Below are 14,494 nucleotides of genomic sequence, written 5' to 3'. Positions count from 1 at the left end.
ACTCCTCATTAAGGGCATTTACCAATTTCATTGATTATCAAGCTCATTAATAACTTTAGTACATTGCTCTGTGCTTTCTTTCTTCCCCGAGTCGTATCATCCTAACTGGCTTCAATGTCTGGATGGACATCTAATTAAACTTGAAACTTCTCAATGAATTTCTCCACACTTTATCAGAACACACTGGCCAATACAAAGAAACGTCATCACTTCCAAAATGAAGTACTTAAACACTTTACTCTATGGCTACAGTTTCCCAAATTTCCAGTCCTTTCACCCAGTTACTCTAATAAAGATTTTCTCTCTCACTGAGATCTTTTATCCCTTGACCCAGCTAAACTCTCCTTATCTATAATACCTTCCTTTCATTACCTCTTTCCCAAACCAGCTTGGTTTTCATTGTCCCTTACTTCAAGCACTCTCTCTTTTTTTTTTTTTTAAATATTTTATTGATTTTTTACAGAGTGGAAGGGAGAGAGATAGAGAGTTAGAAACATCAATGAGAGAGAAACATCGACCAGCTGCCTCCTGCACATCTCCCACTGGGGATGTGCCCACAACCCAGGTACATGCCCTTGACCAGAATCGAACCTGGGACCTTTCAGTCTGCAGGCCAACGCTCTATCCACTGAGCCAAACCGGTTTCGGCCAAGCACTCTCTTGATAACATCCTCTACCCATTCCACTGCCACACTGTCTCTACCAGCTGTACTCATCTGCCAACCTCCAAACCTTGGGTCAATCTAAATGTTTGCCTTCACTGTAATGATATCCAGGCCACTGGACTGATAGCAGAAAAACAATTGCTTATGAGGTCGGTACTACTGTATATTCTTAATTTTCAACATCAGTGCACCTTTCTGCAGCCCAGAAATCCTTCTAAGCTTTGCATATTAGCTTACTCTTGTTTTCCACAGTGCCTATGTCAAATCCTCACTTTCCCAATTATATCTATACCAACTCCACTGCCACTTGCATCAACAGGGTCATTTTCTATACCTCATACTTCATGGAGAAAATAAACCACTGCTTCCCATAATCACATCTGTAAATTTAGCTAAGTTATATCCATAATTTTATCTTCCCCTATTACAAAGGAAAATATTTTACTTCCTCTAGGTTTAATCACTCATTAGGAATATGGCTATCATCCTCAGGCTATATCAATTATCAATTTTCCTCTATAACTTCAACATGATCCAATTTGCTCCTCAGCATTAACATTTAAACATGATCAAATAGCTCTCACCTAGCCCTTACCGGTTTGGCTCAGTGAACAGAGCATCGGCCTGCGGACTCAGGGGTCCCAGGTTCGATTCCGGTCAAGGGCATGTATCTTCGTTGCGGGCACATCACCAGTGGGGAGTGTGCAGGAGGCAGCTGATCGATGTTTCTCTCTCATCAATGTTTCTAACTCTCTATCCCTCTCACTTCCTCTCTGTGAAAAATCAATAAAATATATGTTTTTTAAAAAATCAATAAAATGTATTTTAAAAAAAGAATAGCTCTCACCTTATTACATGTGTGTAGCTTTTAAGGGGAGTACGTTGCTTGTCAATCACCAATTAAGGTTAGAAAATGAGAAATATAATAAATGCCCTATAGTGAAGGTCCCCAGCAAACATTATATATTTCACCATATTTTAAATATCTAAAAAAAATTGGAAGATCCAATGATCTCTCAATTAACCATCACTATTTTGAATCATCTTAAGTATAATTCTCTAGATGATTTTACCGAGCTTTATAATGAACTTAGTAAGAAAATTGCCAATATTAGTATTCGAGCCAGATTCTATTTAGTCGCAGCCGAATTTTTTTTCTGGAAATAATTTTGATGGCAACTTTGAACTGTAGTTGATCTAAGTTCTAAAAATAAAATCTCCCAAAGACAGCCATCCTTTAATCCAAGTTTAGTGATTGCATATTAATGCCCTAACTGAAAAAAAAAATTTAAAGGAGAATATAGAAGTTTAGGGCAGCAAAAAATATATATGGTTTTAGGAAATTCTTTATTATTCCCAGGCCCAATGAAGTAAATATCAAGAAGTCTAAGCTATATAAGTGACCTGTAGCTTAATCTGGTATCTTGGTGTTTTATTTTGTTTTTAAATATGTTTTTATTAATTTCAGAGTGGAAGAGATAGAAACATCAATGAGAGAGAAACATTGATCAGTTGCCTCCTGCATGCCCCCTACTGGGGATGTGCCCTGACAAGGAATCGAACCTATGACCTCCTGGTGCACGGTACAATACTCAACCTATTGAGCCACACCAGCCAGGCATCTTGCTGTTTTATACAAAAGCTTTCAAACAAATTTCCATTAAAACTGCCCCGCTAATGACCTTTTATTTTATGAGTACAATTTCAATGAGCAGATCCCAGCCAGATAAGTCTCCTAACTTCCACCATTGGGAGACTTCTTAGAGGTTCCTTCAAGGTCTCAGATATAAAAGTAGAAGGATCATAAGAATTCTCATTGCTCTGCTAAGATCACTCTTATAAATGACCACTGAAATGTTGCTTCTTATGAAAGAACTAGAGGCCCGGTGCGCATGAATTCGTGCACCAGTGGGGTCACTCAACCTGGCTTGCAGGGATCTGGCTGAAATTGGCAGTCCGACAACCCCCCAATGCAGTGGTTTTCAACCTTCTGGCCCTTTAAATAGTTCCTCATGTTGTGACCCAACCATAAAATTATTTTCGTTGCTCCTTCATACATTACAGATGTTGCTACTGTTATGAATCGTAATGTAAATATCTGATATGCAGGATGGTCTTAGGCGACCCCTGTGAAAGGGTCGGGTCGTTCGACTGCCAAAGGGGTCGCGACCCACAGGTTAAGAACCGCTGCCCCAATGGGTCCCAGAGTGCAACGGTACTCTGCAAAGTTGTTGTCATAAGGCAGCTCCTGCGTTGAGCTTCTGCCCCCTGGTGGTCAGTGCATGTCATAGCTACCGGCCAGTTGGCTGGTCACTTAGGCTTTCATATATATACTAGGGGCCCGGTGCATGAAATTCGTGCACTGGGTGTGTCTGGGGGGGGGGGGAGTGTCCCTCAGCCCAGTCTGCCCCCTCTCACATACTGGGAGCCCTCAGGCGTTGACCCCCACCACCCTCCAATCGCAGGATCGGCCCCTTGCCCAGGCCTGAGGCCTCTGGCCTAGGCGTCCGGCCCGGGCAGCGGGGACCCACAGCTGCAGCGGCCCCGCGATCGTGGGCTCCGCTTTAGGCCCAGGCAAGGGACCCCTAGCTCCTGGGACTGCCAGCTTCAACCGTGCTCAGCTCCCATCGCTGGCTCCACCCCTACTTCCTGCTATCACTGGCCAGGGCGGAAAAGGCGCCTGATTCTCCAATCATGGCTGGGGGGCAGGGCAAAGGCGGCCCCAGGGCCGCCTTTGCCCTGCCCCGCAGCTCTTAGCTCCCCACTGGGTTTCTGGTCACTGTCAGTGGCAGGGGGCTTCTTCCTGCTTTCCCTTTCGCCTCCCTGCATTGTGCCTACATATGCAAATTAGCCGCCATCTTGTTGGCAGTTAACTGCCAATCTTAGTTGGCAGTTAATTTGCATATAGCCCTGATTAGCCAATGAAAAGGGTATCGTCGTACGCCAATTACCATTTTTCTCTTTTATTAGATAGGACTAGAGGCCCGGAGCACGAAAATTCATGCACTAGGGGCCACCCTCAGCCTGCCCTGTGCCCTCTACCAGTCCAGAACGCCTCGGGGGATGTCCACCTGCCAGCTTAGGCCTGCTCCCTAAGCTGGCAATCAGACATTCCTCTGACAGCCCAGGAGCCCCCGGGGGATGTCCAACTGCCGAGGAGGCAGGAAAGGCTCCCACCACCACCACTGCACTCACAGCCATCAGCCCAATTTGTGACTGAGAGAAGCTTCTCCTGTGGGAAAGCACTGACCACCAGGGGGTCTGCATGGAGGGTCTGCCCCCTGGTGGTCAGAGTGTGTGATGGAAACTGGTCATTCCTGGTTGTTCCACTGTTAGGGTCAATTTGCATATTTCCCTTTTATTGTATAGGACATAGATAGAAAGTTTGCAATGTTTGCTTCTTATGGAAAATGAAAATGAAATAGGCAAAAATGTTACCTTCCACTTTATGTGAAATAGGCAAGCCACCCTACCCCTTGCAAAAGAGCAAGCTGGGATTCAAAAAGCATTTATTATTGAGTATCAATTAAATATTATGCATTCTACCAGGTAAATTTTAAAATTATCTTCTTTATTTTTAACAATAACTGTTCAAGGTAAATAAGACCATCAATATTATCAAGACAAAAAAATTGAGACTTTGAAATGTTAAGTAACTAGCAAATGCAGAGCTAAGAATCAAATTTAGATCTATGTGAATCCAAAGACTATAAACTTTCCACTAGATCACAGAAACTCGTAAGCATCTATCTATATAGGAATAAAATACAGAATACAGAAATAAATAAGTGTAGTATCCTCAAAAAAGAAAAACCAAAATTTAACTGTGGAATTTTACTTTATATAATAAAATATATATTTAAATGATGCTGTTCATAAGAAATAAAATGTTTTGCCCTGGCCGGTGTAGCTCAGTTGGTTGAGGATCATCCTGTGCACCAAAAGGTCGCTGGTTCAATTCCCAGTAAGGACACATATCCAGGTTTCAGGTTCAATCCATGGTCACGGTGCATATGGAAGGCGACTAATTGATGTCTATTTCATCCCCCTCTCCCTTCCTCTCTCTCTCTAAAATCAAGAAAAACAGTCAGAGTAACCAAGATGGCTGCATAGGTAAACACCGGAGATAGCTGCCTAACACTACCACTTCAAAAATAAAACTAAAAGATGGAATGGACATCATCCGTTCTACAGGAAGGCTGGCTGAGTGGAAATTCTACAACTAGAAGGAAAGAGAAAAGCATACCAAGACTCAGAGGAGGTACGGTGCAGAAGTAAAATACAGAGGTACAGAGGCGCATGCGGAGAGGGCTAGCGGCTGAGGACACGGTTGTCTTTTTCAATCGGGAGGGAGTCTCAACCTCTGAGCTCCAGTTCCGGGCGAGTATCTGGGGACTGAGACTCATATAGGGGAAAATGGACTATCCGGCATGGGTCAGAACTCGAGGGCAGCTTTCTCTCGGGGGTGCTTGCAACGATAGGCGAGACACTGAGAAGCAGGGCCTCTGAGGGCAGGACTGAGAGCAGCCATCACTCCTAGCTCCACCCTGTTGATCCCCTGGGACCCTGCCCCGCCCAAGCCGTGCACGGGGGATTTTGCATATGACAGGGCTGGCCCATTGCAATCTAATAATTACCTAACAAACTGCCCTGGCCCAAGGCCCCAGGGCAACTTACATTGTGTCACAGTTGGCTCCTGCTGGATAGCCTCAGGCAGTGGCTCGATTAGCACCTCCTTAGAGACCCAGGAGCCAGTGTGCCCAGTGATCAGACTGAAGCCATCCAGATTGCAGCTCCTCGGATCCATAAAGGACACACTCAGGGGGCAGACTCAGTGAGCACCAAATCCCCATTGAAGCAAGGCCTGCCTGGAGGGGTGTCTCCAGCAGAGAAGTTCTCCCATTGCAGACACAGCTGATTCTCACAGCCAATTGGCCTGGAGGTCAATCCCTCCCAGTTTTATCTACAACAATCAAGACTTAACAACAACAAGACTGTGCACAAAGCCCACAAGGGGGTGCACCAAGAGTGTCTACCTCAGGTAATTGGGGAGGCTGGGCCACTGGCCCTATAGGACACCTAGCACACAAAGCCACTCTATCGACACAGCGAAGCATAAAAAAATTTGGAGACAAAGAAATAGGACACAAATGACAGAAATGGAGGAAAGCAAAATGCTGGATATAGAGTTCAAAACCACACTTTTAAGGTTTTTCAAGAATTTTCTAGAAACTGCCAATAAACTTAATGAGACCCTCAAGAAATCTAATGAGACCCTTGAGGTTCTGATAAAGGACCAACCAGAAATTAAGCATACACTGACTGAAATACAGAATATTATACAGACTCCCAACAGTAGACCAGAGGATCGCAAGAATCAAGTCAAAGATTTGAAATACGAAGAAGCAAAAAACACCCAACCAGAAAAGCAAAATGAAAAAAGAATCCAAAAATACAAAGATAGTGTAAGGAGCCTCTGGGACAGCTTCAAGAATACCAACATCCGAATTATAGGGATGCCAGAAGATGAGAGAGAGCAAGATATTGAAAACCTATTTGAAGAAATCATGACAGAAAACTTCCCCTGCCTGGTGAAAGAAATAGACTTACAAGTCCAGGAAGCACAGAGAACCCCAAACAAAAGGAATCCAAAGAGGACCATACCAAGACACATCATAATTAAAATGCCAAAAGCAAAAGCAAAGAGAGAATCTTAAAAGCAGCAAGAGAAAGACAGTCAGCTACCTACAAGGGAGTATCCATATGATTGTCAGCTGATTTCTCAACAGAAACTTTGCAGGCCAGAAGGGAGTGGCAAGAAATATTCAAAGTGATGAATAGCAAGAACCTACAACCAAGATTGCTTAATCCAGCAAAGCTATCATTCAAAATTGAAGGTCAGATAAAGAGCTTCACAGATAAGAAAAAGCTAAAGGAGTTCATCACCACCAAACCAATATTATATGAAATGCTGAAAGGTATCCTTTAAGAAGAGGAAGAAGAAGAAAAAGGTAAAGATACAAATTATGAACAACAAATATGCATCTATCAACAAGTGAATCTAAGAATCAAGTGAATAAATAATCTGATGAACAGAATAAACTCGTGAATATAATAGAATCAGGGGCATAGAAAGGGAGTGGACTGACTATTCTTGGGGGGGGAAGGGGTTTGGGGGATGCGGGAAGAGGCTGAACAAAAATCGTGCACCTATGGATGAGGGCAGTGGGGGGTCAGGGCAGAGGGTGGGGTGGGAATGGGATGGAGGGGAGCTACGGGGGGAAAAAGAGGAATAACTGTAAAAATCTGAACCATAAGCATTTAATTTAAAAAATAAAAAAATAAAATCAAGAAAAACATATTTTAAAAAATTAAAATGTTTAAAAAGTGTATAAAGATAAAAAAGTTATCTAGCATGTAAGTATGCATACTCAAGAGCTTTTCTAAAGAACTAGAGGCCCAGTGCCAGGTGTGCGCCCTCTTGCAATCCAGGAGTCATCGGGGGATGTTGGACTGACGGCTTAGACCCACTTCCCAGCAGGAGTGGGCCTAAGCAAGGAGTTGGACATCCTTGGTGCTGCCACAGGGGCAGGAGAGGATCCTACCACTGCCACTGCGCTCGTCAGCCATGAGCCCGGCTTCTGGTTAAGCAGTGCTCCCCTGTGGGAGCACACTGACCACCAGGGGGCAGCTCCTGAATTGAGCATCTTCCCCTCGTGGTCAGTGTGCATCATAGCAACTGGTGGTTCTGCTGTTTGGTCAATTTGCATATTGGCCTTTTATTATATAGGACTAGAGACCCGATGCATGAAATTCATGCAAGGGCCTTAGCCCTGACCCCCATCCACAATGGCTGGACACCTCTGCAGCCTCTGCCGCGGCCCCTGCCCGCGGCTCTTACTGCCACAGCCTTGACCCCTGCCTGCTGCAGCTTTGTCCCGAAGAAAGGATGTCCGGTCTAATTAGCACATTCCCCTTTCCTTAGTATAGACTAGAGGCTCAGTGCATGAAATTTGTGCACTGGGGTTGGGGGGCGGGTCCCTCAGCCCAGCCTGCCCCCAATCATAGTCCAGGAGCCCTCAGGGGATGTCCTACTGACGGCTTAGGCCTGCTCCAAACCACAGTCTGGCCTCCCTCTGCGGGCTGATCAGAAGAAGGCACCACCCCCATCACCCTACTGCTGCTGCCACTGCCGGCCACCAAGGTGTTTTCAACACGGACTCCGGTCACTCCACCACGAAAAAATGACAAGTTTCTTTAGGCCCTTTTCAAGATGTCTCTTTCATAGGATATGCCATTTCTTTCTTTCTTTCTTTTTTATCCTCACCTGAGGATATTTTTTCATTGATTTTTAGGGAGCGTGGAAGAGAGAGGGAAAGACAGAGAGAAACATCAATGTGAGAGGGACACTTCGATTTGTTGCCTCCTGCATGAGCCCTGACCTGGGCCCTGTCCAGGGAGGAGTCTGCAACCTAGGTACATGCCCTTGACCAGAATCGAACCTGAACCCTGCAGTCAGGAGGCCAAGGCTCTATCCACTGAGCCAAACCAGCTAGGGCAGGATATGACATTTCTTAGCCCCACTAGCAGCGGACCTTCACTTTTTCCTCCAGGAGTGAGGTGGAAAAACTCTAGATCACCTTCTTGAAATCTTATTACCAAAGTTATCAAGAACACTGAGAGTGGTGTACAGGGAGCCGAGCCAATGAGCTGTAAGAAAGGTGTTTCCTCTGCAGCTCACATGCAGATGTGGGCCTGCTGGGGCAACGTATCCCAGTAGCAGCAGCCTGTGCATGCTCTCCTGCCTCTCAGCTCCCGCTCCCAGGCCTGCTGGGGTGCTGTCTCCCAGCAGCGGCGGCCTGGGCACGCCCCCTTGCCTCCCTGCTCTGGGGCTGCGCCATCCATGGCTTGCCTCACAGCGCACAGTGCCCTCCAGCCCATCTGCACAAACAACCTCCTCCTGAGCTGGTCGTGACTGTTACAGCGGCCTGGATAATTTGCGTATTACGTCTTGATATATATAAATTTTACTACAAGGCCTGGTATTAAGGCTCAAAGTAGTAATTTATCCAAGGTCACATATCCAATTAGCATGTGGCCTAGACTACCTAAAATTATAATTTCTAAATGAAATAATTAATAATTTATCTGTTTCAATCAGTCCTAACAAAGTTACAAAACTGAAAAGAAGATTAGAAAATACTTTTTGTAATAATAGAGGGAGAGGCATTCACATGCCAGCAGCAGTGGATCCTCTTCTCAGATCTACCATGTCTCAACTGTGGAATCTGAACCTCAATAATGAGGTTGTGAAGATGAGAAAAGAAGGGAAGAGAATCTGAGTTTTATTTTTTATTTTTTTTCTAAAAAATATATATTTTATTGATTTTTTTTTTTACAGAGAGGAAGGGAGAGAGGGATAGAGAGTTAGAGACATCGATGAGAGAGAAACATCAATAAGCTGCCTCCTGCACATCCCTACTGGGGATATGCCTGCAACCAAGGTACATAACCTTGACCAGAATTGAACCTGGGACCCTTCAGTCCACAGGCCGATGCTCTTTCCACTGAGACAAATCAGCTAGGGTGAGAATCTGAGTTTTAGTTACCCGAAAACTTGTCAGGAGTGTTGGCAGACTAAAGTCAAGGAAGAGTGCTGAAGATGCACTTTTAAAAAACCAAAGATAGGATCAACAATTGCTTGAAGAAATTCATGCCATGAAGGAATGGAAAGCCAATATAGTAACTATATCTGCTCTTGGTGATGATATCAATTTTGAAAAAATTTGCAAAAAGCCTGATTCTAATGTAACTGAAAGAGCAATTGCCAGACTACCAAGGCACCCTCTTCTGAAGGAAAAAACAGATGTGCTAAAAGCTTGTGTTAAAGCCTTTAAAGGTCCAAGACAAATTCATCTAAGAATGCTTCAGACAAAAATCACTCCAAGGACACATCATATTCAAATGATAATACCATTAAGTTACAGCATAAAGGAATTATTATCAGTGAGCAAAATGACAAAGAAGCTAAAATATTGGCAATGAAACCAATAAATAGTTCAAAAGGAAAAATAGCCATGATGGAACATGGGCCCAAAACAATGGACATTCCAAATTCTCCATTAAAGCCTTCTGAAAAGAATTATATAGTTCCCTCTGAATCCCAGAAGACACCTGCTGACCCCAAAATGAAAACATTATGTAAAATCACACACAAAAAAGTCCTATAGCTCACTTGGTGGTAACAGTGATGATGAATTACATGAAGAAGAAAAGTATTTTGATGACAGCATAGAAGAAAGGCTTTAGAATCTTCCATGTCTGAGGACAGTGATAGTGGTGATAATTTCTTCATTGGAAAAGTCAGACAGACATGAAACAAAGAAAGCAGTTGTCATGCTTCAGCTTTGCAACAAAATCCCCACCAAAAGTGTTCCCTGAAGAAGATATACTTGAATCCCATCAGGGTATAAAAATGACAAAAACGAGCCAAGTACACAAGCAAGGAAGTTTGAATTACAGCTTTTCCAAGGCTCGAATGGCTTTGAAAGAAATTACAGAGAATAGGCACAGAGAAAACCAAATGAACTTCAGCTCAAGGATCAGTTTTTAGGGTGCACAATGAGGACTTGAAAATACAAAACACACAGCTGCCTCAGTATCCTCATGGGAAGCAAGGAAGTGGAGAAAAAACAAAAAATTTGCTGTTTCAAGGGGGAAAAATTACATCTGATGATTAGTAACTTTTTTTCTGAACATTTCCATCTAAAAATTCTTTTTCTTCTCTTTAATTTTTACCAGCCCATTATTTAAACTCATATTTGAAGAAGTCTCTTTGGAGGGGCCTAGAAATAAATTTGTTGTTGTCTTTATTTCTCTTTTTTAAGTGTGTTCAAGTTATGTTTATACAAACCTTCCACAAATCAACTGTATACATTGGCTTTCATTTGAGAGGAAGAGAGAGGGGGAGAGAAATAGGAACACCAATGATGAGAGAGAATCATTGATCGGCTGCCTCCTATACACCCCACACAGGGATTTCAGCCCTCAATCTGGGCATGTGCCCTGACTGGGACTCGAACTTTGACCTCCTGTTTCATAGGTCAACACAGCCACTGAGCCATGCGGACCAGACTCATTAATTGGTTTTTAAAAATATGCTCATACTGTTCCTTTATGTTTGCTTGTTAATCCTCACCCAAGGATATTTTTTATTTAATATATTTTTTTAAGTATTACATAGATCCTCCTTTTCCCGCCATTAACCTCTCCCAGCTCCCATCCCCACCCCCAGGCCCTGACCACCACATAGTCACGGTTTACCAGGTGTACTGGTCAATAATACAGATTTTTTTCCAGAGATAGAGTTACACATATGTTGATATATATGCGATTTGATATTTATGCTATTTTGTTGTATTGACAAAAAGCTCCAAAACTTCATATATCAAATTTGCTGAAGGTGTTAACATCATAGATATTTTTATGCTTAAAAATTTCGAATTTCGTGCCAAAAAAAGAACAGGTGCAGGAAGTTTTAACTCATTACTTTATTTTGAAGAAAAGTGCTGCTGAAAGTTATTGTATACTGTGGGAAGCTTATGGTGAACATGCTCCATCTCAAGATACTTCTGAATGCTGGTTTAAATGCTTTAAAAGTGATGATTTCAATGTGAAAGACAAAGAACGTCCAGGTCAGGAGAAACCAAGATGGCGGCATAGGTAAACACTGGAAATTGCTGCCTCCCACAACAACTTCAAAAATACAACGAAAAGACAAAACGGACATCATCCAGAACTACAGGAAGGCTGGCTGAATGGAAATTCTACAACTAGAAGGAAAGAGAAAAGCACACTGAGACTCAGAGAAGGTGCGGAAGTAAAGTGCAGAGGTACGGAGGCGCACACGGCAAGGGCTGGCAACTGAGGATGCGGCTGTCTTTTTCAATCAGGAGGGAGTCACAAGCCCCTGACTGCTCTGAACTCCAGTTCTGGGAAGTCTCTGGAGACCCAGACTCATACAGGGAGAAACTGGACTGTCTGGTAGCGGGCAAAACTCGGAACTCGAGGGCAGCTTTCTCTCAGAGGTGCTTACAGCTATTACGGGACACTGAGAAAAGCCACTTAAGGCAAGGCTGAGGATCAGCCATAGCTGTTTGCTCTGCCCTGTTGATTCCCTGAGACCCCGCCCCACCCAAGCTGCGGCAGAGGCTTTTGCATATGAATGCCCTGGCCCTTTGCAATCTGAAAATTACCTAACAAACTGCAGCTGGGCCAGACAGACCCAGAACTTCCAAGAGAAGGCCCAAAGCCCCACAGCAGCTTGCATTGCTTCACAGCTGGGCCTCATCTGGGCACCTCCAACCCCAAACAAGGAAGGGGAATCTGCAGATCTCTTCATAGCCCCTGCTGGGTAGCCTCAGGCAGAGGCTAAATTAGCACCTCCTTAGATCCAAGAGCCAGTGTACCCAGTGATCAGAGTGGGACCATCCAGATTACAACTCCTCAGATCCATAAGGGACACATTCAGGGGGCAAACTCAGTGAGCACCAAAGCCCCACTGAAGCAAGTCTTGCCCAGAAGGGTGTCTTCAGCACAGAAGTTCTCCCACCATAGACATAGCTGATTCTCGTAGCCAATTGGCCTGGAGGTCAATTCCTCCCAATGATACCTACAACAATCAAGGCTTAACTACAATAAGACTGTGCACAAAGGGGTGCACCAAGACTGTCCACCTCAGGTAATTGGGTAGTCTGAGCCACTGGGCCTTATAGGACACCTAGCACACAAAGCCACTCTACCAACACAGGGAAGCATAAAAAATGCGGAGACAAAGAATCAGGTCACAAATGACAGAAATGGATAAAAGATAACTACTGGATATAGAGTTCAAAACCACGGTTATAAGGTTCCTCAAGAATTTTCTAGAAACCGCCGATACATTTAGTGAGACCCTGGAGGATATGAAAAAAGACCAACTAGAAATTAAGCATACACTGACTGAAATAAAGAATACTATACAGACACCCAACAGCAGACCAGAGGAGCGCAAGAATCAAGTCAAAGATTTGAAATACGAAGAAGCAAAAAACACCCAACTGGAAGAACAAAATGAAAAAAGAATCCAAAAATACAAAGATAGTGTAAGAAGCCGCTGGGACAGCTTCAAGCATACCAAATTCCAAATTATAGGGGTGCCAGAAGAAGAGAGAGAGCAAGATATTGAAAACCTATTTGAAGAAATCATGACAGAAACCTTCCCCTACCTGGTGAATGAAATATACTGACAAGTCCAGAAAGTGCAGAGAAACCCAAACAAAAGGAATCCAAAGAGGACCACACCAAGACACATCATAATTAAAATGCCAAGAGCAAAAGACAAAGAGAGAATCTTAAAAGCAGCAAGAGAAAGAAAGGCAGTTACCTACAAGGGAGTACCCATATGACTGTCAGCTGATTTCTCAACAGAAACTATGCAGGCCAGAAGGAAGTGGCAAGAAATATTCAAAGTGATGAATAGCAAGAACCTACAACCAAGATTGTTTTACCCAGCAAAGCTATCATTCAGAATTGAAGGTCAGATAAAAAGAGCTTCACAGATAAGAAAAAGCTAAAGGAGTTCATCATCACCAAACCAGCATTATATGAAATGCTGAAAGGTATTCTTTAAGAAGAGGAAGAAAAAGGTAAAAATAAAAATTATGAACAGGAAATACATATCTATCAACAAGTGAATCTAAAAATCAAGTGAATAAAAAATCTGATGAACAGAGTAAACTGGTGAATATAATAGAACCAGGGGCATGGAAAGGGAGTGTACTGACAATTCTTGGGGGGAAAGGGGTGTGAGGGTCTAGGAAGAGACTGGACAAAAATCGTACACCTATGGATGAGTACAGTGGGAGGGGTAAGGGCAGAGGGTGGGGTGGGAACTGGGTGGAGGAGAGCTATGGGGGGAAAAAAGAGGAATAACTGTAATAATCTGAACAATAAAGATTTAATTAAAAAAAATTTTTAATAAATAGACAAAAATGGAAGACCTAAGGTAGAATGCCATCCATAATTACATGTATATATAAAAAAAAAAAAAGAACGTCCAGGTCAACCAAAAAAGTTTGAAGACCAACAATTATAAGCATTATTGGATAAAGATGCATGTCAAACTCAAAGACAACTTGCAGAAAGATTAAAGGTTGCTCAGAAAACAATTTCCGCCGAAACCGGTTTGGCTCAGTGGATAGAGCATCAGCCTGTGGACTGAAAGGTCCCAGGTTCAATTCCGGTCAAGGGCATGTACCTGGGTTGCGGGCACATCCCCAGTAGGGAGTGTGCAGGAGGCAGCTGATCAATGTTTCTCTCTCATCAATGTTTCTAATTCTCTATCTCTCTCCCTTTCTCTCTGTAAAAAATCAATAAAATATATTAAAAAAAAAAAAAGAAAACAATTTCCAATCCTTTACTAGCAATGGGAAAGATTTTAAAGGAAGGAAAATGGGTGCCACATCTACTGAACAAAAGACAAATGGAAAACCGAAAAGTCATCGGTAAAATGCTGCTTCAGTGGCACAAAAGAAAGTCTTTTTTGCATCGAATTGTGACGCGATGTAAAGTGGATTTATTTTGAGAATCCCAAATGCACAAAATCATGGGCTGATCCAGGTCAACCATCAACATCGACTGCAAGGCCAAATTGCTTTGGAAAAAAGACAGTGCTCTGCGTTTGGTGCGATCAGGATGGTGTGGTGTATTATGAGCTTCTAAAACAAGGTGAAACAGTTAATAACGACCACTACCGGCAACAAATAATCAATTTGAACCATGCTTTGATC

General features: G+C 43.2%; 1 protein-coding gene and 1 pseudogene across 6 annotated transcripts in view; one reads left to right on the top strand and one right to left on the bottom strand.

The window, feature by feature from the left end:
* The window catches only part of ATR (ATR serine/threonine kinase), a 186,760-nt gene that overhangs the window by 72,931 nt on the left and 99,335 nt on the right, over positions 1–14,494 (bottom strand). The gene's annotated exons all lie outside the window — the stretch shown is intronic.
* On the top strand, positions 8,371–10,232 carry LOC132231886 (serum response factor-binding protein 1-like; annotated as a pseudogene).

This window comes from Myotis daubentonii, chromosome 3 (genome assembly GCF_963259705.1).
Source record: "Myotis daubentonii chromosome 3, mMyoDau2.1, whole genome shotgun sequence".
Taxonomy (NCBI): domain Eukaryota; kingdom Metazoa; phylum Chordata; class Mammalia; order Chiroptera; family Vespertilionidae; genus Myotis; species Myotis daubentonii.
The sequence above is the reverse complement of the archived record's forward strand: the minus strand, read 5'-3'. Positions and strand labels throughout refer to the sequence as shown.